Consider the following 27259-nt stretch of genomic DNA (forward strand, 5'->3'; position numbering starts at 1 on the left):
CGTAGATCTCTACAGGGTCTCTTGGTTTGGAGTGGTGCAGGAAAAACTGGTCTCCTGGAGGAGGCTCTTGTAGTAAACAGGAAATAGTTTACTTCATCTTATCACTAAGTACAAGTCACATTGATACAATAGGCATCGTTACAGAGACTGAGGCGGATCTGAGCACCTTACCCTTGTGAAATCCTAAACTGTGTCCCCCTCATCAGGTTCTTAGTAGGTGGTGTATTCACAGCTCAGTTAAACAATGTAACACAGCTCAAACCCACCACTCAAAATGGTTTGGAAACAGAGTGCAATAGAACATAGAACATAGAACATAGAACAGTACAGCACAGAACAGGCCCTTCAGCCCACAATGTTGTGCCGACCATTGATCCTCATGTATGCACCCTCAAATTTCTGTGACCATATGCAGTCTCTTAAATGACCCCAATGACCTTGGTTCCACAACTGCTGCTGTCAACGCGTTCCATGCTCTCACAACTCTCTGTGTGAAGAACCCGCCTCTGACATCCCCTCTATACTTTCCACCAACCAGCTTAAAACTATGACCCCTCGTGCTAGCCATTTCTGCCCTGGGAAATAGTCTCTGGCTATCAACTCTATCTATGCCTCTCATTATCTTGTATACCTCAATTAGGTCCCCTCTCCTCCTCCTTTTCTCCAATGAAAAGAGACCAAGCTCAGTCAACCTCTCTTCATAAGATAAGCCCTCCAGTCCAGGCAGCATCCTGGTAAACCTCCTCTGAACCCTCTCCATAGCATCCACATCTTTCCTATAATAGGGCGACCAGAACTGGACACAGTATTCCAAGTGCGGTCTAACCAAAGCTTTATAGAGCTGCAACAAGATCTCACGACTCTTAAACTCAATCCCCCTGTTAATGAAAGCCAAAACACCATATGCTTTCTTAACATCCCTGTCCACTTGGGTGGCCATTTTAAGGGATCTATGTATCTGCACACCAAGATCCCTCTGTTCCTCCACACTGCCAAGAATCCTATCCTTAATCCTGTACTCAGCTTTCAAATTCGACCTTCCAAAATGCATCACCTCACATTTATCCAGGTTGAACTCCATCTGCCACCTCTCAGCCCATCTCTGCATCCTGTCAATGTCCCGCTGCAGCCTACAACAGCCCTCTACACTGTCAACGACACCTCCGACCTTTGTGTCGTCTGCGAACTTGCTGACCCATCCTTCAATCCCCTCATCCAAGTCATTAATAAAAATTGCAAACAGTAGAGGCCGAAGGACAGAGCCCTGTGGAACCCCACTCACCACTGACTTCCAGGCAGAATATTTTCCTTCTACTACCACTCGCCGTCTTCTGTTGGCCAGCCAATTCTGTATCCAAGCAGCTAAGTTCCCCGTATCCCATTCCTCCTGACCTTCTGAATGTGCCTACCATGGGGAACCTTATCAAATGCCTTACTGAAGTCCATATACACCACATGCACAGCTCGACCCTCATCTACTTTTCTAGTCACATCCTCAAAAAACTCGATAAGGTTTGTGAGGCATGACCTACCCCTCACAAAGCTGTGTTGACTGTATTTGATCAAGCCATGCTCCTCCAGATGGTCATAAATCCTATCCCTCAGAATCCTTTCTAACAATATGAACGCTTAGGCACGTTTGTTTCACACCAGCACACATGGAATTTGACAGTTCCGTCTCTCCGAACTTCCCTCCTTCAGAAGTTTGGTGTTCCTGTGGAATATTGCTTCAAAGGCAAAAATCGCCCACTGGGCGGATCTCCAGTGACTAATTTCATGTATGTCATAACAACACATTTTAGCAGGCCAACTCAACTGTGAGGGGCATCACAGCTCATTCGCAATCCTACTCATTCCCAGTGATCAGATGTAAACCTTTTCTGAATGCATCCTTTCTGCCCAGAACATTGAAGGGATGTGTGGTGCCTGTAAAGCCACTGATCACATTTGGTTCTGATGAAATATAATCCAACCAGCAGCCTTAATTCTGTTTCTCTCTCCATAGATGAACTGTAGAAGGGTGTCAAAAAACAATTTAATACCGAGGAATGCCATAAGTACGACTTAAGAACCTAATGGGGGGTCACAGTTTAGGATTTCACAAGGGTAAGGTGCTCAGATCCGCCTCAGTCTCTGTAACAATGCCTATTGTATCAATGTGACCTGTACTTAGTGATAAGATGAAGTAAACTATTTCCTGTTTACTACAAGAGCCTACTCCAGGAGACCAGTTCTTCCTGCACCACACCAAACCAAGAGACCCTGTAGAGATCTACACTTCAAGGTGATTGTGGCAGCAAGCCTCCCATCCATGGTGAAGTACAGACTCAGTTTAGCTGCACAGGTAGAAGGAACTACCAGCTTTGCAGAATTTTTAGATTCCCAGGAATCAAGGTACTTGGTTTTAATGCTGCACTGAGACCAGCTGGGTCACCACACAGTTGGACAGAGCCTTGGGCATTCAGATATGGCTTAGCTGCTTGGCAGGCAACTCTTGTTTGATTCTTACCCCGTCACCTACAAAATAAAAAAAAGCTCAAACATTCTGGAAAAAACACATTTTATTGATGTTATTAATCGTGAGGACCAACACCACAGCGCAATTTTTTTTACTCAATTACAAGACATTTTTCACGAAGCGGACATTTTATTATCTGACCTGCAAATGCATCAATGTGTCTAACAGTCTCAAATTCACATATTAATTTTGTCTGTTCAATTTGGAGTCTGCAGTTTCTCATCATGACATGCCCATCCAAGTGCTTTGATTTCCCTGCCTCCACTATTCAATCAGATCGTGGCTGCACATGAAAACCAACTCCACTACCTTGCCCAAGCCACACATTTCTTAATTTTAATAGCATTCAAAAATCGATCAAACTCAGCCTTAATTATACACACTGATCTAGTGGCTTCACTTCTCCAACTTCCAATGATTCACAATCCTGCAAGAGATGTAACCTCACTATCGTTGTGTTGATGTATTACCCGTAGACTGCAGCATCCATTGACTCAAGGTGGTAGCATACTAGTAATGTCACTGGACCAGCAAATTTGTTCTGAGGAAGGGTCACCGAACCCGAAATGTTAACTGATTTCTCTTCAGAGATGCTGCCAGGCCTGCTGAGTGTTTCCAGCAACTTCTGTTTTTGTTTCCAATTTACAGCATCCGCAGTGCTTTCAGTTTTTTAGTAAATCCTGAGACCCAGGCTAATACTCTGGGTCAAGGCACCACAGCAACTGCTGTCCTTTTCATGCAAGATGTCGGCATGACTACTGCCATCCTTCATTGTCCTGAAGAAATGGTGGTGAGCTACCTTCTTGAACTGCTGCAGTCCAAATGGGAGTGCAGGTATAGTCACATTGTTTTACAGACAGATTTCCAGCATTTTAAAAAGAGTGAACACAATAGTTTCAAGTTAGGATTGTGTGCAGCTTGGAGGGGAATTTGCAGGTGATGTTCTTGTCAATCCACTGCCCTTGTCATTCTAGCTAGTGGAGGTCACAGGTGTGGTTGCTGCGGAGAAGGAATCTGGGTATTTTACTGCAGTGCAGCAGTAACAAACAGTATTGCTACAGTGCATTGGCAGTGAAGCGAGGAAGGCTGCAGATGGATTGCCAATCAAACAGGCTGCTTTATCCTGGATGGGAAGAAGTTTTGAATGTTAGTAGAGATCCATCCAACCAGGCATGCGAAGATAATTTCATCACAGTCCTGAATTCAAAAGGGGAGGTGAAAATGACTGCCCTTACATCAAGGTGGGTTTGAAGGACTGTGCAAACTGTGCGGTGCCTTAAATGTAGCTGAAGCCAACGGGAATCACAGCGAAAACTCTTCAGTCATTAGTCACACATGACACTAACGGAAAATGAAAATCCGAAGAACTGCAGATGCTGTAAACCTGAAATAAATACAAAAATTGCTGGAAAAGCTCAGCAGGTCTGGTAGCATCTGTGGAGAGAAATCATGAGTTAACACTTGGGGTCAAGTGACCCTTCCTCAGAACCTCAAATCAAAGACGGTTGTGGTCACTGGAAATTAACCATCTCTGTCCCGATACATCAGTGCAGGAGTTCCTCAATCAGCGTTCTAGACTCATGCATCTTCTGCTACTCAAACGACCACCATCCATAAAGTTAAAAATAGGAGCTTGCTGACCACACATTCAGTACTGATCTCACATCGTCAGTGAAGTAGTCCATGTTGTTACAGTCTCTGGCAAGATGCCAAACTATGTTACTATCTAGCTAGGCTTCAAGTGAAAAAAAATCTCAATTACACAGAAAATAAATAAAGCAATAAGACTTTGAACAAACCAAGTTTTACAACACAAAAAGTTAGAACAAAACATAGAATTTACAATTTATGCCCAAATTGAGGATTGACAAGAAGTGACCACAAATTAACAGCAAACCGTGGTCAAGTACATGGCAGACTGGCTGAGCAACTGCTCATATCTAAGCAATTCAATCTCTCACACCTGGGATTATTCCAAGGTAACTAATGACCAGCACAATTTCAGCTTTGAGCAAGGTATCTGTGAATTTCTGAGCTTCAATGTGTCTCAGCTGTATTATCCAAATACAGTATAGAGACTTCCTTCACACCATTTTCAGCATGCACGAAACTGCCCATGACTTTCTGGGACCTATGCACCCAAACCGCCTGGAGTTGCCAGAAGCCATTTTTTTGTTACAGCTTTTGTCCAACTTCAAGTTGCGAATAACTTCCCCAGCAATCACACCACTATTAACTTTAAACCAGAGGACCTTAAGTTTCATGCATTTTCAATGCAATATAGATGACTTTGGATGCCCTTTACCTGACTGTCAAAGTTTACTGAATGCTTTTAAGCTTCTTTAATTCAAATTCCTTCTGAACTATCATCACTGCAAGCTTTGCAGATGCCAATCTCCAGTAAATGAGCGACTGTTTTTTGTAGCTCTATCGCTTCTAGTCTAATTGTATTAAACAAACATTGGTAACCTTCTGAAACATCATTTAATTTGGGTGTTGTGGCAATCCCCAAAACCCTCTGTTTTACCTATGGTTGTTAACCTCTATGGTAACAAGTCTAACCATAGAAATCCTCTCAAAGGGCTCTTGTAATACAGGAGCAGCATCCCTGCTCTGAGCCAGAAGAGCCAGGTTCAAGTTCCAACTGCTCCAGAGATGTGTCATACTGTAACAGTTACATCATGGATCACATTCCACACACATCCAAGGCCAGTCAAAATGTTCACAATCCAGCAATCTTAACATCATATGTAAAGAATGGATACTTATTTTCACCATTCTTTGTCCAAATGAAGCACTCTTATCAGATATAAACAGTTAAAAGCAGCACTTTCTCAAGATCAAATTTACAATTTGAGACACACCAAGAAAGTTTCCAGTAAAATGGTAATTACTACAAGATCCAGTTGCAATTGTGATTGTCACTGTCATCAATACTTAGATAGTAAAGATTAGTCACAGGCCACAACAAAGTCTGCATCAAGCTGTTAAGTACATACCATTTCATACATGTAGTCTTTTACCCTCAGGTTGATGCACAAAGGAAAGTTTCATACTGCTCACTCCTTATCAATTTTTGTCACGCACTGTCTGTTTGCATCTTTATCCAGTTTTGTCTCCTCTGGACCTTTAGTCAATCAATCTTATGCTGTCTGTTTTTCAATCCTCTGTCGCCCAAACTGGATGTCACTTCAGGGTCACTCTTGACCACTTAGCTTCAGGCACCTGACAGGTTTAAGTAAGCAGTGTCACTTAAGGCCTTCGAGGCCAAGTGTTTGCAACTTGAATGCTAAACTTCAATGAAAATTGGATATGAATATCTTCATGGTGCAAACATGTAGGAGTTTCCTGACCCTGTATTTGAACAATAGGACATGCATCTTGTTGTATGAAGCCTGAATAAAGTGAGCACACCCAATTAATGACCATTTCACAGGCTTTTGTCACTGCTTCTACAAGCTAGTCACTGAAAGGGGCCCAAGAGTAAACTGACCAGACTTCATCCGTCTTGTTCTGTGTTGACAGCCAGCATTTCATGCTGGTGACATTAAACGAAAACATTTCACAACGAGGGTACAGCTGGCAAAATGCAAGTCAGGTGGTTACGTGCAGTTTGGTTAAATATGCAAACAGTTAGACAGAATTTCAGTTGTAAATTGGAATTGAACAGCTTATTTGAGAAAATGACTTCTAACAAGGAAAACTGATTAAGAACCAATGTGTGAAATTAAAATATAATATCACAGTGAATATTCAATTATTTATTTCATCACTTCACAAGTAATTTTTTTAAAGAAATTATGCAAAGTACAACTCTACCAACAACAGCTCTGTGATATTCAAGCTCAAAAGAACAGAACAATTATTGCCTTCAGTAAGTGAATGCAGCAAGTCAGTGAAAACAGTAGTTTTCCAACTAAACTATAATAACGTTGTCTGATATGTTCATTATAAATTGTCAACAGTTAATTCTGAACTTTACAACATACACACAGCAACACATAATCCATAACAGGACATAAGAATAAAATTGAAGACCACTGACTCAACCTTTCTGCAGCAAGCACCACACTCAACTTGTTAAATATTTGGTTTCTAATTTAAATTGTTCCATGGTTCAATTACAAACTCATCAGTAACATTTATTGGTGTCGGACCCAGATCATATCATATATACTGGATCTAAATGAGGCTTTTACGGTGAAGCATGAAAGTTGAATTTCTGCATTTGGTATAAATTGGTGACGATCATGTTCGCAAACTATGGTCTCTTTTGTTATTGGTAGAATGGCAGTCCACTCTGCATTCAAAACATAGATATCTTGATTCCTCAGCAGATAAGGGATATGACACATTCAATTTCAGTTAACTGTCCAGATCAATGCCCGAAGGAGCAGTACAATCCTGGGTGGTCAAGCAATGGGAGATTGACCATTGTTCTTCAAGGTCCACAATCTTAAGTGATTAAACTCCAGCAATAATTTAGCATGAATTGTCCAAGTCTTGACCTAACTTATGCCCGCATACTTTGATTCTGGTTGCAGGGTTCAACTGAGAGAAAGAGACAAATGATCACATATTGAACAAACAAAACTCTCCCCGGTTTTGTTTACGGTAAAGTTTATATAGCACCTTTAACAGTACAAGCACTGCAGTGCCTGCAAAGGTAGTTTTGAAGCGCAGTCAAGATGCGGCCTGCAAGGCAATCAATTGATGCCTGAAAGTTCCCACAACAGCAACAAATTAAATAAATACCCTTTACTGAGCTATGTTGAGAAGTAAATATTCCCAACACTTTTCAATTTAAATGTACACCACAAAAATTTTATTGAGTTCATTCCCATTTTTGCATTACTGGAATGTAATACTTCAACAAGATCGATATAAATTCAGTCATTTGAGGGCCAAGGACTCAGATAGGCTAACTATTTTCAAGCTGTGCAAAGATTATTAAGGGCACCATTGTATCAACAATGTATCTAGCAAACAATAATCACTGCATGTTTTCTGTGAACATCGCAGATTCTCTTTTAATCCATCTCTTAATCTGGTTTCTCCTTTAACACTTCAGAAGGATTCACATTTATGCCAAAACAGAAAAATACTGTCTTCCATGGTTCAAAAAGGACATTGCACAAACCACAGGATGAATAAAAGTCAGCTAGAACATTTTAAATTATACAAATGTTAAATCTCAATTAGAAAGGAATCTTCCCTTAGTTTGACTACTAGATGGAAAAGACGAAAGCTCAACGAACAAGGCAAACAGACATATTCATTAGATTTTCACAATAACTCTGGCTTAAACCAAACAAAATTGTGGCCACAACTTCTGGTACTACTTTCTCAACTTGATATAATGGGTTATTTATGGAGATAAACATCATCTGTAAAAGTAGCAATGAGCCTAAAACATAATGCTTAATGAACTGGATGTCAGAAAACATTTGGTTTTAGAGACTAAAACACAAATGCCAAGAAACAAATTGCAGGGGAACGGTAGTTTGGACAGTCAATTCATTTTCATTGGGATTTGATGTGCATAGATTTGCTTTCTGCTTATGTAGAGTGACTAAATAAATTTTAAATGTAGACACGTTATCAGTGTCCACTTTAAAATATAAACCACTGTAAAGAACAAATTAAACATTGGTTTTATAATGTCTCTGATTCCTAATACTTTTTGGTATTTTTAAAATAATTAGGGTTATAGACTTAATAGTTACTGAGCTCAGCATACTGAAACAGCTGAATTAACATCAACAGCTAATACTGTCAGCCCAGCATGTATAGGCAACCACATCATTTGAACTGTCTTCATGTTAATTCATCTCTCTCACAGTCATGCAGATTAGCTCCTCCTAAACAGCATCAGACATTAAACAGTGAAAGAAAACACAATCTTGAAGCCAGAGAGCAGGTAGTCCACAATTAACATTGTGGCTAAATTCCTGAAATTCACAGCATTAAGCAAAGCAATATTATTTGAATCACAGATTCCTACAGAAACCCAAGTAAGTATTCAGGTTATTTTCCTGAAATGTCAAACACAGACCACAAGCACAATTTTAATAGAAGCCTTAGTATAAATTGATATGGAACATGTAAAAAGCACACCTTTCAGTCTTCTTTGCCTCATACAAAAGATTTGCTTATTGGGAGGTGAAAGGTTGTGGATCTTCACCCAACTCATCTGTGACCCTTGAAATTGATGTTCGAGATTCATCAGGTTGCTCTTCCACAACTTTGGAGTTGAAGGGTTGTGTGTGTCTGGAAACAGTTTTTAAACATTTATCCAGTCTTAACCAAGTAGATAATTTCTCAAAGCAACGAGTAGCAGTATGTTTAAGTTAGACCATACTGCAGCTCCACATCATTCTCATCACAGATGTGCAATGCTGACTCAAATCAACCCGAGTGTTTCTAGTGGCCTCTCAGTGGCAAGATCTGGAAAGGCAAGGACTTCAAAGTCATCCTCTCCGTCAAATCAGTAAGACCCAAAGTTCTCCAAAAATCCACATTTCACTCACCATACTTGATCTGGAGTCAAGTCTACATTTAATACTCAGCAGCATGGGTTTCCAGCTTGTCTCAGCTATAACTTCTTTGCTTTCACAGCTCGAGTGCTTCAAAGCCACGGTAAACAGAGATGTTACTCAGATAGGTAACATTCAATATGAGCTGGATGAACAGGAACTTGTCCAGGAACGCTGGGTTTTGGCGCACAATTATTCTTCTGCACTTCTGGAGTTGGATGAAAACCACATCACTGTGAATCAGGTATATGTTATTCGAACAAGCAGGAAAGTAAAAAAATTGTGCTATGGCAAAACTGCATAAAGAGGACTTCCTTTGGTTATTTTGCATGATTGAAGGACTGATGGGTCTTGCCATTCAAAACAAAACTGTTGGGGTAATACACATCAAGTATAAAGTTGGATTCATAAAAATCTAAACATACTCATGGCTTGCAAATGTCCACTGCACTGTTTTCATCAGGGGATTAATTGTTCCTTGGCATATTTCTTTTGTAAAGTTACATCAGACTGGGATTGAGTGAATTTAAATAACTACATTTTTGGGTGGATATAATTTTTTAAATGTGTATAGAGTCATGTCTCACAATATTCTTCTGGTGTCACTGCCTCAGAGAGGGTGAAAATGAGCCATCTTTTGGAACTGATCTAGTCCAGATACTATCATTTCATGGGATGAGCTAGACTGACATTTATTGCTCATCTGAGGGGGCAGTTCAGAGTCAACCACATTGCTGCAGGTCTGGAGTCACATGTACTCCAGATCAGGTAAGGATAGCAGTTTCCTTCCCAAAAGGATATTAACGAACCAGATCGGTTTTTCTGCCAATCAACATTGGAATTAACAGTCTGATGATGACCACAAAACCAGATTTTTATTGAATTAAAAAATGCCACCAATATGTTGTGCAGGATTCAAAACTGGGTCCCCAGAACATTAGCCGAGTCTCTGGACTGTTTATCCAAAAATAATACAGCCTGGTCATTAACTCCCCCAGGCAGGAGGTTCTAGCACGCTGGTCCATCGACATTGAAGGATCAGCAATATCTGTCCAAATTGGGATGACGTCCAATTTGGAAGGGAAGCTGCAGGTAGTGGTGTTTGTGCTCATGTCCTTCTGATGGCAGAGATTGTGGGTTTGGATAGTACTCAGTCATTTGGAAAGTTATTGCACTGCATCTTTTACATGGCACACACAATAACCATTGTGTGCTGGAGGTGAAGGGAATGAACGTTTAAGGTAGTGGGCAAGGTACCAACCAAGCAAGCAGACTCTTCTGCCCTGGTTGGTTTTGAGCTTCTTCAATACTGCTGGGCAGGTGATACTTTCTTCCCCATATTTCATCCAATGCCATGAGACTTCACCTTTCCCAGCATCAACATGGATGATTTCCAGGCGACTTCTTGCTTAGTGCAGTGCTACTACGTCTGGCCTTCCAGAAGACAATGCTGAAGTCTGGGACACTGGTTATAAGATATGATTTAGTGAATGTCACTGTCAGACTGATGTGAACTAGTCTATGGGCCAACACACATTAGGAGAATTAAGTATTAATGAGGAGGAATTTGCAGGATCGACTCAGCTGAGGTACCTTTGTTGGATCTGAACATTATTGTCTCTTATTGCTCAATATATGGTCGGTGCAATAAATTAACTCATCATATTATAGTTACCAATGTTTTTCATTGTTCAATGCAAAAAACATGCCCTGACCCTATTCATTTCATCGCTTAAAAATTCTCATTTTGCAATTATGTCAAATGAGTGCTCTTAATTTTTGCAAAACCATGATTAAGCTACGATCTTAAACCAAATGTTGCCATCAGATTTAAATGAACTGCTTATACAATCAACCAGATTCCATCATTAACAACTGGATACAGAAGGACCGTTTGGAAATACCTCATTAAAATACAAAGATACATTGCATGTGTGATTTGAAAACTGACATGGTGCTCAAACACATTCAGAACCATGACAGTATCAATTCCCAATCCTAATATTCCAGGAGCAGAAGTTTCATTAAATCAAAAACTAAAATGAGAGAAAGGAAATATGCAGCTGTGTGGGATTCTTTGGCTCAGTCTGTTTATCAAACTACTTTCATAAAATTAGTCAGCCGTGTATCTCACAGAAACTGTCAATCCCCAACCACCACCTTCTTTTTAATGAAACCTCAGGGAGGGGAACTTCGCACATACGTCAAAACTCTTATTTCGCAGAAATGTGGAACTGTATTTTCATTTTTAGTTTTCAATTTATTTTGTGAATAAATCTTTTATTATCAGGTATTAAAAAAAACACAAGGTTAGTGAGGCTATTGCTATAACAACTTTAGGTTCTCAGATCTGTTGGGTTTGTGTCAAAACTTGGTGTTCCCAATGGCGATGGTGCCTGGTTTTCACAGTATGTAACCGGTCGACTACAGCACAGATACTGCCAACAGCTTTAAATTGTTGAGGTTAATAGATAACTTAAAACCAGGAAATGGTCTCTTAGTTTCAGCGAAATCACAGTGCATCAAAAAAAATGCTTCACTGTACCATTTACAATACTTTCAGCAAAGGTTCTTACTTTACTGAAAGGCAACGTGGTGAAGGAGAACAAAATGGATGGCAGACCACATGTTTACAGTTTCAGAAAATAACCTACAGCAGGATTCATTATATCTTGAGCTCAGTAATGCCTTTACATTTTATAGCTATGTATAAAAAAATTTGCTTGCAAGTGTAACAAATTCCACTACTCTTTCTCCACATCCTGAGGCCCTCTCTGTCATGTCAGAATAAAGCAGGTGGTGTTGACCATGCAAGTAAGTGGCAGAGGGGGAGCTTGGCAACACAAACAGGGATATTTAGGAGAGAGGGAATCAGATGGCCTGAGCTTCAAGCGTGATATTGTATGTGTGCACATGGGGGAGATGCAATGGTTGGGGACAGCAGGCCTTGCCTTAAACAATGCTGTGTTTCCATGGTATCCCACCAGCTAATGCCAAAATCAACCTCACCATCCTTTGTGTAATCTCTTAGCTTGGTTCAGTTGGATCTGCGTTTCCCTGTGAAGCCCAAGTACAAATCAACTCTGACCGAAGCATCCAAAACAGATTTGTGAGCGTCACACCCACAGTGAGCCCGAGGATATAAGAAAGAGAAACAGTGATATCAAATGATCAAACTCTCCAGGAATGTCGGCAACCAGAGCCTGGCAATCAAAATCAGTATAAATGGTCAGGACTGCAGGATTCTCTCCAGGTGGTTCTATCATTTCTGAAACGCACATGGGATATATAAATGGTCAATCAATTGCCTTTTCAGCAAGAGCTCCAAGGAGCACAAAACATATGAAAGGACAAATGTTGGGAGGTGAATGCAAGAGCAATGAAAATTGAAAACTGAAAACTGAAATAAGGTCAAACAGCGTCCAAAAAAAAAGCAATTAAAATGGTACAACATTTCATATTCCAGCTCTCTAGGGGAAGTATGAAATAATTAACAGGTCAGATTAAAGATTTTGCTCAAATGCATTTTCACTAACAAACCAAAATTTTGAAACTGGCACAGTGAAAGGTCACAAATAGCCAAACTTGTGACCAGTGTGGACAATAGTGCAGATGCACCACCATCCTCTTTAAATTACAAGCCCAGCCTATTTTGCTGCTTTGATTGTTCAAGGACGGAATGCAGATATAAGGCCATAAAATTTCCTGAATGCTTATGAATTGCTGGCTCTGTAGTCACTAGGCAAAAAGTGATTTAGTAAAATGCTAATTTATATGCAAATTAATTAGAAATATTTTACTTACATTTGAAAATTCTATTATATTAGAGGTAACCCATTAACAAGTGATGATAATTAGATTTCATTTGCATATGTTAATTGGGTCAATTAAGAAATATGCATTTTTAATTTTAAAATGTCGACTTTTACAGGCCATGGAGTACACAGATCGTTATAGCACCTGTTAGGCAAAGGAAGTGTGCCAGAAGCCAATTTATCCATGCAGTTACCAACAGTAAATAATTGACTGAACATTAACCATCTAATTCGCCTATACTCAGGGAAAGTTTAAAGAGTATTGAGACCACATTTTTACAAAAGTTTGCTTTCTACAACCAAGTCCTGCCCAACACCATTAAAAGCTGGGGGAAAAACCCTGAAAGCACTGCATATATTGAAAATCAGAAAAAAAAAGTGAAATTGTTACAAAAGCTCAGCAGATCTGGCAGCATCTGTGGAAAGAAATTAACATTTCAGGTCCAGCAACTCTTCTTCAGACCACATTTTTACCATTAGAGTTGGTATGCTTCTGCAAATTTTTTTCTCATCATTTCTCTAATTTCACTGTAAACACAGTTTCTGCAAGTAACAATCCCCAGCAGAGGAACAGACCACCATCCACTGCCTGTGAGTATCGCTCACTGAAAAGTGTATGACCATGGTCTATGGGTGGGGATGACATAACAGTACAGTCCTGATCCACATGAAATAGGAAGTTGTCGCTGAACAGGAATTACAAATTCCATGCATGGAGCAGCTTTGGGAGGAGGAAAGGGAGGGGGTAAAAGGTCAGCCCACGATCCTGCTCTTACTAAACTTCCACTAAATCCAAATGGAGGACATGTACTTGGGTACCAGTGCAGGTCAGGATTAATGCCTTTATCACTTTTTCATCTCATTTCCATTTGCAAGCAAAACCTTGAACAAAATGAAGGCACATGACTGGTTTGTGCAATTTTCTTTTAAGTAGAATTTATTAATAGAATCCTACAGTGTGGAAACAGGTCACTCGGTCCAAGGGGTCCATATCAACTATCTGAACAGCATCCATTCTGCTAACCCAGACCCATCCTGCTAACCGATCGTTGTAAGTCTGCACTTCCCATGGTTAATGCACACAACCTACAAATCCTTGAACACTATAGGCAATTTAGCATGGCCAATCCACCTAATTGCACATCTTTGGACTGGGGGAGGAAAATGGAGCACCAGGACGAAATCCACGCAGACATAGGGAGAGAATGTGCAAACTCCACACAGTCGCCCAAGCCAGAGGGTGGAATCGAACCTGGGTCCATGGGGCTGTGAGGCAGCAGTGCTAACCACTGAGCCACTGTGCTGCCAAATTATAACAACCATTGGAATATCTGTCAAGCACAATTGCTATTTATTGTGCAGTATATATACTGCATGTTATAACAGTAACCACAATAGTAATGGAACAAAGTATTGATACTCATCATGTTGCATTAAAACAATTTCAAAATCTCAACTCTTCAAATGCTTTAACATTATAAATTTGCCACTGGCTGAGAAATGAAGGCAGACAAAAGAATGGAAATATTGAGAATTTTTTTTGATGAGAGAATAGTCACATGCAACAGTACATGGCAGTGACTTATTAATTTTATACACCACTCTGCAATAAAATACACAACCTCCTTTAGTGAGCAGCCATCCAACTCATACAAATGTGTTTTTAAACAGATATTAAGAAATGTGCATTATTCATTTTAATTTGCAAATTGAAGATTTAAGTTTAAACACTGAAGCATGAATGCAAAATGGGAAAAAGGTGTAAGCAAGCCAATTAACCAAGGGTCAAGACTATGCTTAATAGACCACGTTATGCATTGCTAGCAACAATTAACGAGGAATTTTCTATCTATTGTCAGTTGTACCCCAGTTAACGATGAGAAAAAATTGTTCTGCCATCTGTTAAAAGCTAGAGGAAACAAAAGTTAATTTTTCCAGTGTTTTTCATACTACCACACTTTCCCAAATCCTACCAAATAGTCCTTCACTGCATTACTGATTAAATAATAAGGCTAATTCCAAAAGTTAGACTTAATTGTCTGGAATGACTGTTCTGTTACTTTTGTCACAACAATGCAAAATAATAATAGACTATGCACAGCCATGATCTTCAGACCATTCACAGAAAGCGCAGGAAGCCATCCGGCCCCATTGTGGCTGCAACAACTCTAAATGAATAACTCACCCAGTACAATTCACTTGTCTTCTCCATGGAATCCTGCACATTCTTCAGATTTTTCAAAAAAAAGTATCAAATTCCCTTTTAAATTCCTTCAACTGAACCTACCTCCATTACTCTCCACAGCAGTGTATTCCAGATCCTGAACACCTGTCGCATGAAAAAAATATTCTCACATCACTTCTGCCTCATGGACCAATTACTTCACATTGAGACCCTCACTGCATTCACGTTGGGATGATTGTCTGTTTCCACTGACCAGACCCCTAACTTTTAATATTTCATAAACTCAACGACAAGATCTCAAGGGCTTCCATCACGGGTTAATCACCCAAGTCACGCACCAATGGATACAGAGGGCACGTAAAAACAGTGAAATGAACAACTACCTCAAAAACTAACGTGGGAGACGTGGCTTGTAGTGCATACAGCGTTGACTTAATTACTGGGAAAAGTAGGGGCTATAGCATTGGAATGGTGTGTTTTGAGCACAGTTTGGATGCAATCATCTTGCAAAGCATAAACCAGGGACAGAGATTAATTTAAGCTAACTACTGGGGTGAAGGATCAATCACAAGTTGATGTAGCAAATCAAGAGGTCAAGTCAAGTTAGTAGATCAATAAGGTAATATAGAAAATGAAGGGTGGCGAACGGCAAGGAGGGCTGGATAGAAGGAACCTAAGAATATACTAAGAGTTTTTAAAAAAATGTAACAAAGATAAACAAAAAGACAAAGCTACAGCATGCTGTAGTGAATAAATATTGGTAGGTTGTCAAGAAGGCATATGGTGTGTTGGCTTTCATTTGCAGGGGAATTGAATTCAAGAGCTATGAGGTTATGCTGCAGCTCTATAAAATCCTGATTAGACCACACTTGGAAAATTGTGTTCAGTTCTGGTCACCTCATTATCGGAAATATATGGAAGCTTTGGAGAGGGTGCAGAGGGGATTTACCAGGATGCTGCCTGAACCGGAGGGCTGGTCTTATGAGGAAAGGTTGAGGGAACTAGGGCTTTTTCCATTGGAGCGAAGGAGGATGAAAGGTGACTTGATAGAGGTGTACAAGATGATGACAGGCAAAGATAGAGTGGATAGGCAGACTTTTTCCCAGGGTGGAAATGACTGTTCCAAGGGGGCACAATTTTAAGGTGATTGGAGGAAGGTATTGGGGAGATGTCAGAGGTAGGTTCATCATACAGAGAGTGGTGGGCACGTGGAATGTGCTGCCGGCAGTGGTAGTGGGGTCAGATACTTTCGAGGCTTTTTAGCGACTCTTGGATAGGCACATGGAGGATAGTAAAATGTAGGGTATGCAGGATAGATTGATCCTATTAAGACAGTAAGTAAGCACAACATCGTGGGCTGAAGAGCATGTACTGTGCTATGCTCTATGTTCTTACATGTGATCTGAAGGGTATTTGACACTCAAGAAGAATTGGAAACTAGGTGAAGAGGAAGGGATAATATCAAGGGTAGCATTGGCACCAATGATGGATGGCTAGTTTAGGAGATCAGGATTGGGCATACATGAGGAATGGACTGGGAAAGAAGGCCTTACAGGGAAATGGTCCACGTGTCCCCGAAAAGTAACCACAATGTAAGATGAAAAAATACACAAAATAAACTTGAATTCATGTGATAAAGGGATGGCATAATGCATACATTCATTGGGAAGATCAGATTGGTAATGGTAGCTGCCTGAGGAACTCATAATTGATTGTTCAGGTAGTTTCTCAGAGCTTTACATTCTGAACCAACCAGCAAACAGGGATATGCCAGACTTGGCATCCTGTCATGTGAGAGGATTAATTAACGACTTGGAGCAAAGGAACCCTTGAGTAGCAGTGACCACTAATTGTTTTTTTTTAATCCATTTTGAAAGAGTGGGATTAAGGCTAACATTTTAAGTATACGGAAGAGCAGCTATGTGGCCATTAAAACTAAGCTGGTTGGGACACTATCAGATAAGCTACGATCCCATCAGATGGCACAGCAAACCTGATGAGTCAGACAGCTTACTTCAGCTCCAAAGTCTTATGGTCTTCTGTTTGAGTCTAGGGGACTGATCAAGAGAGGAATAACAGATATTTAAAGGGTATCTCAGAATAAGTGTATTTCTACTGTAGGGAAAGTTCTACCCACTTTCTGTGCTTAACCACAAAAATTAAGGACAGCATGAAACTGCGCAAAAATTGTGCAAAGATGAATGCCAGGTCAGGCGAATGGTCAGAATATAAACACAGCAAAGAATGACTGAAAGATTCACTCAGGACAAAAAGATTACAGTTGGAGAGAAAGTTAGTTAGGAATGCAAAAGTTAATAGAATAAGTTTCTACAGGTAACTTAAAAAGAAAAATAAATTAGGTAAAATAAATGTTGGGCATTTGGACAGTAAGAATGAAGAGGTAATTACCAATAACACGTTGGATGAAATGAGTAAATACTTTGTTTGATTCTGGGAAGGTTCCATCAAACTGAATTGCACCCCCTTTACTGCACATTTTATTTCCATGTTCACCCTCCCAAAAAATGTATGACTTCACCTGCCACTTATCCACCCACTCTGCTAACTTGTCAATGGCCTTGTGAAACTCTACAGCGTCCTTCCAGGATACATATCATCTGCAAATTTTGAATCAGAGCCTTGGACTCAAAGATATAGACCATTAACAGGAAAGTCAGGGTCCAACAAGGACACCTACAGAATTACATTACGATCTTACCCCAGTGAGGGGAAAACAATCCATTATTCATTGCTGTTATCCAGCCAATTCCATGTCACTAATATCGTTTTTATTTCATGAAATATTAATTTTGCTCTGTTTTGTTTCAAAGAGCTCTGGAAAGCCATGTACACTACATCAACAATGATCTTATTAACTGGGTTACCACTTCAAGAAACGTCTATCAACTTAGTTAAACATGACCTGGTTTCAGAAATCTGTGCTGGCTCTCCTTAGTTAACCCTGATTTGTACACGACTATTAGTTTTGTCCAGATTTACTATTTCTAGAACTGAACCTATTACCAAATTAAACTGTGAAATAAAACAAAGACTTGCAGATGCTGGAAATCAAACAAAAACAGAATTTTCTGGAGAAACTCAAGGCGTCTTACAACACCTGCGCACAGAAAGCAAAGCAAACATTTCGGGTCCAGTGACCCTTTCTTCAAGTTTGTTGCCCTTTCCTCTGTAATGTCTACTCTCACTTCTGTCAATGTCCTTGCAAGCATCTCATTTCATCTCGGTGTTATCATCAATTTTATACACAGGCGACCTACTCAATACCTCCTCCCCCATCAATTTCAAATCCTTTAAACAATGAAATTTCCTCCTGTTTTCACCATGGCCTGGATAGCACCATCATTCTTGGCAAAGAATTCATTTACTCAAAAATACCTAAAAGATGTAAAGAATTCATTTAATACCACAGCCATACGCTGTGCTTGTATGTACAAATTCTCTTTTTGGTCTGGAATCAGTCTCTTTTTATTCTCTACCATTGTTCTATTTACATGTTAAATGAAGCCTTTAGATTCCCTTTTATGTTAGCTGCCAGTCTCTCTTCCCTCTGCAGCCGTTATTTGCTTTTCCACCAGCCTTCTGAACGTCCTATATTTAACTGGGTTCTCAATGCTATGTTATACCTGGCACCTTTCACAAGGAAATGTTCTTCTATGGAATTCCTACCTCTTTTAAAGCTTAGCACAGTAACAAAGAGATTTACTTTGATAATATTTTCATAAGTAGGTTTGTATTACATCACATTTCCTTTTTCCTACTTTCCAACCTTCCACAACGCGTTGTCTTGTATTTTTAAGTTGAAACTTGCATCAATAATATTTGGATCATCATGTCTCTAGACAATAATGCACAATATTTCAGCAATTGAGGTTGACCAAGTTGATAAGTTAAAGCATACAAGTCAACAAGATGTTTCTTTGACAGTGTTTAAAGCGTGCTGCTTATTTAATGAGACTCTTCACTGACTGACTGCTTTGGCTCAATTAGATCCACTTCTTGCTACTTGAGTCAGAAGGTGCTGCTGGATTTCCCTGATTGAGTATAATAATTAGATATTGGGGCAATGCTGAGTCATTGGAGGTGTCAACTTTCAGATTCAACCAAGGCCCCATCTGCCCTCTGCTCTGAGCATACAACAGTGTCTTCCACAGTTGAGTATGTATGTGTATGTTGTTAACTGCATCTCCAAAAAAAAAATGACTCCACTCCAAGTTACATCATAAGCTGTAAAATGTAATGTGGAGTCCCGGGGTTATGAAAGGTGCCTTAAACATTAAAATGTCTGCGCTTCAGTTATAAAGTTATTGATGAAGCACCAAAGTACATTTGATTGCAATGTTTATGTCACTGTAATTTACTGAACCTGCTCATTTTGTATCATTAGATGGATGGGTGTGGAAGGCTCAACATATGTGTGTTCTGAACACATGCAAATCAGCTGATTTCAACACAAAGGCCACCCACGACATTATTTTGAATCCATGCAGGAACCAGCCAGCTGGCTTTCTGCCATTTATTCTGAAGACAGCTGTGGGGTTAAGAGGACAACTGATGAGCTAATGGAGGGAGAGGAGGGTGTTAAGAGGGGAAGGAGCTTGACAGACAGGGAGACACGCAGAAATGGTAGGGGGAAGGGGAGGGGAAAGAGAGAGCGAGCAAGAGCAAGCAAGCGAGAGCGAGCACGCGAGAGAGGAGGAAGTAGGGGAAGAGAGATTTTGAAGTGGGGAACACAAGGAGGTATAATGGAGTGGGGGGGGTGGGGGTGGGGGGGAGTGGGGGGGTGGGGGTGGGGGGGAGTGGGGGGGTGGGGGTGGGGGGGAGTGGGGGGGGTGGGGGTGGGGGGGGGTGGGGGGGGTGGGGGTGGGGGGGGGTGGGGGGGGTGGGGGTGGGGGGGGGTGGGGGTGGGGGGGGTGGGGGTGGGGGGGGGTGGGGGTGGGGGGGGGGTGGGGGGGGGGGTGGGGGGGTGGGGGTGGGGGTGGGGGGGGGTGGGGGTGGGGGGGGGTGGGGGTGGGGGTGGGGGGGGGTGGGGGTGGGGGTGGGGGTGGGGGTGGGGGTGGGGGGAGAAGGGCAGGAGGGGTAATGGGGGGGAATGCGCAGAGGGGAAAAGTGGCAGAAGGGGGAAGGGGCAGTGGGCAATAGCTGGGGAAGAGGCAGAGGGAGAGGGAAAGGCAAAGGGAGAGGGAAAGGCAAAGGTGGAGGGAAAGGCAAAGGTGGAGGGAAAGACAAAGGTGGAGGGAAAGACAAAGGTGGAGGGAAAGACAAAGGTGGAGGGGAGGGGAGGGGAAGGGAAGAGACTGAATGAGGAATAAAAGATAGGCACAAACTTATGCGTGAGGGACATCCAAGAAACAGAGCAAGGTTTCAACATCCAAGCGGCCCACAGACAATGACAATGCTCTGAACACTATTGCAGAGTTTAAGTCAGAAAAATATTGAGAAACAAAAATAGAAATGCTGGAAAAGCTCAGCAGGTCTGGCAGCATCTGTGGAGAAAAACCAGAGTTAAAATTTTTGGTTGAGTTACCCTTACTCAGAGGAAGTATCACTCGACTTGAAAATCTAATGCTGATTTTTCTCCCAAGATGGTGCCAGACCTGCTGTGCTTTTCCAGCGATTTCTGTTACTGCTTATGATTTACAGCGTCCTGAGTTCTTTTGGTTTTTAACAAAATGTTGGGAATCATGCATTGTTAGACAACACTTTCCCTTGAATGAAAATATGTTAATTTGCACAGGAAACTAAAATATTTCTACGCAAAGAAATGTAAACGTTGAAGATTGAGCAAAATTACACAGAGAAATTGTATGCTGTTACAAGAAGTAACAAAGTAAATGCCCTTTCAAAAGGTTGATTTTCAAACTGTAGAAATTTTAAAACGCAAGCACTTAATTACAGAATATATGATGAATGTGAACAAAGCCCACCTGGCTAATAATTAGCAGATGTGAGGTTTTAATTGGATCTAATTGCACACAGTTGGTGGGTAAAATTGCTTGTTTTCGTGAACGAAAGAAGAATGATGAGCACAGCAGTACAAACGAGGAGACAGTGCCTTCACATAGTTTGGGAAGCAAGTTACATTTTAATTAGATCTCTCAGACATCACACACAGAATGACAAAGCTACTACACACCTGAAATTTCAAGATAACAAACATCGCAGATTCAAAATCCGAGTATATAGCATTTCTGAAATAAGCTCAAAGCTTTTCTTCCCCTTTGAGGTTATTGTTTATTAATAGTCATCTCGCATTTATCTGTTTAGGACAATTTACTGTGCCTTACTGCACAAAGTGTGAGCTCAGCTATTCAAATACATTGTTTTTGTTTACTGCACAATACACACAATTTGTTAACAATAATTTACAACAAATACATGGCAAAAGAGATTGAAATTCTAATAGAACACTTAAGGCAACAGTTCTTTATAGTCCTATAATTTAGGACATTGAAACAGTGCAAAAACAAAGTTGCTGGAAAAGCTCAGGTCTGGCAATATCTGTGGAGGAGAAAATAGAGTTAACTTTTCGGGTCCAGTGACCCTTCCTCAAAAGGGTCTGAGGTAGGGTCACTGGACCCGAAATGTTAACTGTTTTCTCCTCCACAGATGTTGCCAGACCTGCTGAGCTTTTCCAGCAACTTTGTTTTTGTTCCTGATTTATAGCATCCGCAGTGCTTTTGGTTTTGATTGAATCAGTGCATTTACATTACTGCCATTTCTCGCAGATATCACATGTTCAGCCATAAGTCTGATAGCACTCAGTAAATCTGCCGTCATCTGCAAGTCAAGGTCATCCAACAGATCTTCTACTTGCATTTAATTATAATTTTGCCAGTGTTGAAAATTAGATTATCAAAACCCTGCTGAACACTGCTAGTGGATCCACAACTACAGTTTGCTTCGAGGATGAAGAATGAACCATTTTATCCTGTTTTTGATGCAGGTACAAATGACACCATATCCCCTTTCTCCAGCATATTGGTCAGAGCTCAGAATTGCATTAGTATAAGAATTCATTGAGACTTCCCAACCATCATCGTCACGTTCTCAGATAAAACAACTAGGGCAATAAATTGTGATCAGAGATAATGGGAACTACAGATGCTGGAGAATTCAAGATAACAAAGTGTGGGGCTGGATGAACACAGCAGGCCAAGCAGCATCTCAGGAGCACAAAAGCTGACGTTTTGGGCCTAGATGAAGGGTCTAGGCCCGAAACGTCAGCTTTTGAGCTCCCAAGATGCTGCTTGGCCTGCTGTGTTCATCCAGCCCCACACTTTGTTATTTAGGGTCATAAATGCTCACCCAAGGCAATAAATGCTAGCCCAAGGTAGCAAAGTCTACATCCCCCAAATTATAATAATCTGGTGCTGTCCACTGATACAGATATTATAAATGAGCAAAGTTGCTGAATGCATTTTTAAAAATCAGTGCTCATTGGAATCAGTGATAAGTATAGACAAAATATATCTTCTTCTGGAGGGAGACTAATGCACACTATGACACCTGAAAAGTCAGGCTGAATTCCTCATCCCACATCTTTATCTATGATTAGAAGAATAAACAGAAAAAGAGACTGTGTAAAAGGGCACAGTAAATGGACACTAACTACTTTTCTTTAAAACATTCAAAATTGATCTATCAATCATAATCAGCACTCAGTCTGTTATTTTTATTGTTTTTATATAACACTGTAGGTATTTCCAAATTATTCACAATAACAATAATTAAATGACTGGTAATGAGGGTCTTCTCACAACTGTAGCTACTTCTGTCTTCACTTTGCTATTAATTAGGTATATAGGAGAATACGTCACAGATTTAAATGTGAATAATAAAGGTACTACTATAGACAACAGCAACCAATTTAAGCTACACCCTGCTGAATCGACCGATTCATTTCTTTAGGTTGCATTTATGCCTTCATCTCTGTGAGCAGATGCTAGATAGAAAATGATAGCCAGTGATTTTTTTAAAATTTATTTCAGAAGCATCACATAGGAAAAAGCAAGTGTGCATTTTGGGGTTTGTGGTGGCGGAGCAGGAGGACATATGACTTTGATGGAAAGACATTTTATTAAACGTTACAACACATTGCCTGCATGCACTCTGGCGCAATCGAAGGACATTCGCCACTGACACAGCACTGCTGGCTTTTAGCTTCTTCAAGGCTATCCTCTCGAGGCTTAAGTTACTCATTGCTGACAGGATTTAATGTAACTCCTGCTGATCCACAGAGCTATCTAGCACTGCATGAATCACAAAGAAAAGAACAGAAGCAAAACCAGGCTTTAATAATTTAGATCATCCAGAGGATGTTTGTCAGTGCCCTATTTTTGAGTAGGAAAATAACTAGTGAACTCAGAACACCCATTTAAAAAAACATTTCATCACGACTGAAAACTATAAATAAAAAGATGCCTTTTGTGAAGCTCATGAGATTCCATCTCCCCCTCGCTTGCAATAATTTATTTGCTTGTATTGTTTCAGTGAATAATCCAAAGATAATTCATGTTCCAGTGTTTTCAGCTCCAAATTTTACTTTTTCTCGTTGGAAGGTCAGCAAACTACAGTAAACTGTCACGCTGCTGACAACTCTGCCCTTTAATCATCGACCAGGAAACCCAGGGCAGATGACAGCTGCCGGAGTAGCAAAATGCAGAGGAACTGCAAAAAGACTTAATTTTGGCCGCATAATGCCAAAAACTAAAAAATGCTTGAAAATGGTCAAGCAGCACATGACAGCAAATTATACCTTTGGTACTTAGGATCATACCAAGTCACAAACATGCACAAACATTACAGATGCTGTCTCCTCCTCGAACCAAAGAATCTCAGTCCACAACACGTCTGTCTGACCATCTCTCCAAAGGTTGCGCTGATAGAGAACCCACTGCCCACCTTCCTCAGTATTATTCAAAAGGGTCCTACCCAATCTGTTCAATGCTATTCCCTGATTTCCACCAACCTAGTCAGTCCAACACCGATTATCATCTGCCTCCCACCTTAGGTTAGGTCAAGGTGATGCTGCAGTGATATTATCACTGGATCACTAATTCAGATGCCCAGGGCTACATTTCTGGGTACAATGGTTCAAATTCCACCACCAGCACTGGTGGAATTTAAGCTCAGCAGGTCTGGAATATAAAAGCTCACCTTTAAAATGGTGACGAAGAAACTAGTCTAAGTAAAACCAACATGTGACTCTCAGTGGGTCAATTAGGAACCAAAGAGTGCTGTGCCTTGCCAGTCATGTTCACATCCACAATTTTTAAATAAAAACATGCCCAGGCTTCTCTTCCTGGTCAAATCATGTTGAGTGTTACTAAGTTTTCTTTGCCTCCAGACCATACTTTCCAAGATGCCTCGTTCCTATTGTTTATTCAAAATGCAATTATAGAATGGAAGAGAAACCAGCAGGTTCATCATATCCATGCTGGCCTCTGCAAGAATAATTTAGGTGAGCCATTCCAATGTCTCCTTTCCATAGGCCAGCAAATTTACTCTTCGGACTTCTAAAAGTCAGGATTGAATCTTCCTCCATCCCACTGAGAGGCAGTGCATTCCAAAGCAATTGCGCATAAAAATGTTCTCCACATCTTGTCTTTGCTCCTTTTGCCAATACCTTAAATATCTGCCCTTTGATTCACCATCTTTCCATCACTAGGAGTAGTTTCTGCTGAGCGACCGTATTGAGACTCATAATTTGGGTTACATTTCATCTAATCTCCTCTCAACTTGCCCTTCCCCAAACAGCACAGCCCCAGCATCTTCTGGTCTTTCCACAGACCTGAAGTCTATCCTACCCAGAACCACTCTCATCAAGTGAGGTCAAACCCACATTTTGTACAGGTTTTTCAGAACTCAATTGTTTTTGTATCCCGTGCACCATTTATCAAGTCACGATCTCGTGATTTTTAAAACAAACTCTCGATCTGCCCTACCTTCACTGATTGGTACATATGCACCCTCAGTTCCTCTACTTATTTATTCCCTTGAAAATTGACTCTTTTTCATATTTTAACGACTTCACACCTCTCCATATTAAAATTTCACACAATCCAGCAGCTTATATCCTTTTTATGTTTTATTGTGATCTTTCTCTAAATTCGTAACACATCCATGTTTTGAGATGTGCTCAAACTGAGACTTGGACGGAAGTCTAAGTCTTTTATACATATTAAGCAGGATTCCCAACACAGATCTCCAGGGATAATGGGAACTGCAGATGCTGGAGATTCCAAGATAATAAAATGTGAGGCTGGATGAACACAGCAGGCCAAGCAGCATCTCAGGAGCACAAAAGCTGACGTTTCGGGCCTAGACCCTTCATCAGAGAGGGGGATGGGGGGACGGAACTGGAATAAATAGGGAGAGAGGGGGAGGCGGACCGAAGATGGAGAGTAAAGAAGATAGGTGGAGAGAGTGTAGGTGGGGAGGTAGGGAGGGGATAGGTCAGTCCAGGGAAGACGGACAGGTCAAGGAGGTGGGATGAGGTTAGTAGGTAGTTGGGGGTGCGACTTGGGGTGGGAGGAAGGGATGGGTGAGAGGAAGAACCGGTTAGGGAGGCAGAGACAGGTTGGACTGGTTTTGGGATGCAGTGGGTGGGGGGGGAAGAGCTGGGCTGGTTGTGTGGTGCAGTGGGGGGAGGGGATGAACTGGGCTGGTTTAGGGATGCAGTAGGGGAAGGGGAGATTTTGAAACTGGTGAAGTCCACATTGATACCATATGGCTGCAGGGTTCCCAGGCGGAATATGAGTTGCCGTTCCTGCAACCTTCGGGTGGCATCATTGTGGCAGTGCAGGAGGCCCATGATGGACATGTCATCAAGAGAATGGGAGGGGGAGTGGAAATGGTTTGCGACTGGGAGGTGCAGTTGTTTGTTGCGAACTGAGCGGAGGTGTTCTGCAAAGCGGTCCCCAAGCCTCTGCTTGGTTTCCCCAATGTAGAGGAAGCCGCACCGGTTACAGTGGATGCAGTATACCACATTGGCAGATGTGCAGGTGAACCTCTGCTTGATGTGGAATGTCATCTTGGGGCCTGGGATGGGGGTGAGGGAGGAGGTGTGGGGACAAGTGTAGCATTTCCTGCGGTTGCAGGGGAAGGTGCCGGGTGTGGTGGGGTTGGAGGGCAGTGTGGAGCGAACAAGGGAGTCACGGAGAGAGTGGTCTCTCTGGAAAGCAGACAGGGGAGGGGATGGAAAAATGTCTTGGGTGGTGGGGTCGGATTGTAAATGGCGGAAGTGTCGGAGGATAATGCGTTGTATCCGGAGGTTGGTAGGGTGGTGTGTGAGAACGAGGGGGATCCTCTTGGGGCGGTTGTGGCGGGGGCGGGGTGTAAGGGATGTGTCGCGGGAAATGCGGGAGACGCGGTCAAGGGCGTTCTCGATCACCGTGGGGGGAAAGTTGCGGTCCTTAAAGAACTTGGACATCTGGAGTCTCTTTGGTGCAACCAGTCCATGGTGAACACAGTTCCTAACTAAATTAGTTCCACGTGCCTGCTCCTGGCCCACATCCCTCCAAACCTTTCCTTAGTAACTGAGCTCACCATCCTGTTGATGTCCGGCACTTCTTCAAAAAGCTTTCAGAATTCAAATACACAGCAACATTGTACACATTCACTTACTTATTATCTCGTCAGGATAAGTTAATTTAATATGAAAAAAATTAACAAATTTATCCTGAACAAAAACCAGAGTTGGCTTCCTTTCAATTAAGCCACACTTGTCCAAATCATCAGTCATTTTGGCCTGAATTATTATTTCTAAAAGCAGATAATTCTTACAACTGAACTCCCACAATGCTTGGGCACCAATGGAAAAAAGGTAACAGTGAGAAGGAGACAGCAAGAACTGCAGATGCTGGAGTCACAGCAAACACAGCGTGGAGCTGGCAGAACACAACAGGTCAGGCAGCAGAGGAGCAGGAAAGTTGACACCTCGGGTTGGGACTCCTCTTTCTTCAGATAAGAGCGATGCCATTTTTACGTCCAGCAAATGCAGTTAGATGATACTTGAAATAAGATGGGCGTGCAATGAGAGAGATGTTTATTGCACAAAAGTAGGTCAATTCAACCTTGACATGTCCAAGATTGACATGTCCATTCAAATTTCTTTTTTTCCCTCAGGAAACTGACAGATTGTGCACACCATTCTTCTTCATCTCCCACTCTTCCTGGCTGCACT

At 41.4% G+C, this 27259-nt stretch overlaps 1 protein-coding gene and 1 long non-coding RNA gene across 6 annotated transcripts in view; one reads left to right on the forward strand and one right to left on the reverse strand.

Moving 5' to 3' along the window:
- LOC125463564 (partitioning defective 3 homolog) overlaps window positions 1-27259 on the reverse strand; it is a 798969-nt gene that overhangs the window by 577583 nt on the left and 194127 nt on the right. The gene's annotated exons all lie outside the window — the stretch shown is intronic.
- LOC125463578 (uncharacterized) overlaps window positions 1-27259 on the forward strand; it is a 69203-nt gene that overhangs the window by 38231 nt on the left and 3713 nt on the right. The window contains exon 2 of the long non-coding RNA XR_007249862.2: window positions 9137-9298. This is a non-coding gene — a long non-coding RNA (uncharacterized LOC125463578). The remainder of the gene's footprint in view (window positions 1-9136; window positions 9299-27259) is intronic.

Source organism: Stegostoma tigrinum, chromosome 2 (assembly GCF_030684315.1).
Source record: "Stegostoma tigrinum isolate sSteTig4 chromosome 2, sSteTig4.hap1, whole genome shotgun sequence".
Taxonomy (NCBI): Eukaryota; Metazoa; Chordata; class Chondrichthyes; order Orectolobiformes; family Stegostomatidae; genus Stegostoma; species Stegostoma tigrinum.